Below are 537 nucleotides of genomic sequence, written 5' to 3'. Positions count from 1 at the left end.
AGGAAACAAGAATTGAAAGAGACATATGTACCCCAATGTTCATCGCAGCACTGTTTATAATAGCCAGGACATGGAAGCAACCTAGATGTCCATCAGCAGATGAATGGATAAGAAAGCTATGGTACATATACACAATGGAGTATTACTCAGCCATTAAAAAGAATACATTTGAACCAGTTCTAATGAGGTGGATGAAACTGGAGCCTATTATACAGAGTGAAGTAAGCCAGAAAGAAAAACACCAATACAGTATACTAACGCATATATATGGAATTTAGAAAGATGGTAACAATAACCCTGTATACGAGACAGCAAAAGAGACACAGATGTACAAAACAGTCTTTTGGACTCTGTGGGAGAGGGCAAGGGTGGGATGATTTGGGAGAATGGCATTGAAATACGTATAATATCATATATGAAACGAGTTGCCAGTCCAGGTTCGATGCAGGATACAGGATGCTTGGGGCTGGTGCACTGGGACGACCCAGAGGATGGTATGGTGAGGGAGGAGGGAGGAGGGTTCAGGATGGGGAACAC

At 42.5% G+C, this 537-nt stretch overlaps 1 protein-coding gene across 1 annotated transcript in view; it reads right to left on the bottom strand.

Moving 5' to 3' along the window:
• FNBP1L (formin binding protein 1-like) overlaps nucleotides 1–537 on the bottom strand; it is a 95,122-nt gene that overhangs the window by 63,385 nt on the left and 31,200 nt on the right. The gene's annotated exons all lie outside the window — the stretch shown is intronic.

Source organism: Bison bison, unplaced genomic scaffold (genome assembly GCF_000754665.1).
Source record: "Bison bison bison isolate TAMUID 2011002044 unplaced genomic scaffold, Bison_UMD1.0 scf7180017864466, whole genome shotgun sequence".
NCBI classification, from domain to species: domain Eukaryota; kingdom Metazoa; phylum Chordata; class Mammalia; order Artiodactyla; family Bovidae; genus Bison; species Bison bison.
This window is presented reverse-complemented; position numbering and strand designations above follow the sequence as displayed.